Here is a 967-nt window from a genome sequence, read left to right on the forward strand (position 1 = left end):
TGGTATCTGTAGCAAAAAAATAGGTATGTCCATGAGAAAATTTTGTAAATCAATGAATATTTTCAATCTGGATATTTATTAGATACCAGAGATTATAAGTCTGTAGACATCAAAATTTCGGTGAAATGAATGTTGACCAATAATTAAAATTTCAACGCTCACGTATCACATAAATTTTACATGTAGCGTGTGACTCAACGAAAAATCGAAATAAATTGGAAAAGTCATCAAATAGGACACGTGTCAATACCTGGCAGAAATGATTTATTTCATCTGATTATTTAAATCCAAAAATCAAGTTTTGGAATTCTATAAATAGGAAGCCAAGACATTCATTTTGGAAAAAAAGAATGGAAGAGGAATTGACATTACACCAAAACCTTGAAGCCTTGAAACTCTAAAGCTCTCAAGCAAATCCCGAAGGATCAAGAAAGCACTCTTCGTTCTTCGTCAAATCCTCCTTCAAGATCAAGCCCCAACGGCCATTGAAGAACTTCCACCAACTCAAGATCAAGCCCCGACGGCCCCTTGAGGAAAGTGTTCATTGTTCATCATCCGTTCATCCTAAGATCAAGCCCCAACGACCCTTTGGATCAACAACCTCAACAAATCCACACATCCAATCGTTCTTCAAGATTAAGCCCAAAAGCCCTTGAAGATCCGCTCATCCATCAACCTTCAAGATCAAGCCCCAACGGCCCTTGAAGAACTTCCACCAACTCAAGATCAAGCCCCGACGACCCCTTGAAGAAAGTGTTCATCATTCATCATCCGTTCATCCTAAGATCAAGCCCCAACGGCCCTTTGGATCAACAACCTCAACAAACTCATATACCCATTCTTCAAGATCAAGCCCAACGCCCCTTGAAGATTCATTCATCAACTGTTCATCCTTAGATCAAGCCCCGACGGCCCTTTGGATCAACAACTCATCCACAAACCTACACCCTACGAAGATAGAATCAGA

Source organism: the organism of the source record quoted next, unplaced genomic scaffold, assembly GCF_019419815.1.
Source record: "Pyrus x bretschneideri cultivar Hongxiangsu unplaced genomic scaffold, Pyrus_bretschneideri_v1 Contig20, whole genome shotgun sequence".
Classification (NCBI taxonomy): Eukaryota; Viridiplantae; Streptophyta; class Magnoliopsida; order Rosales; family Rosaceae; genus Pyrus; species Pyrus x bretschneideri.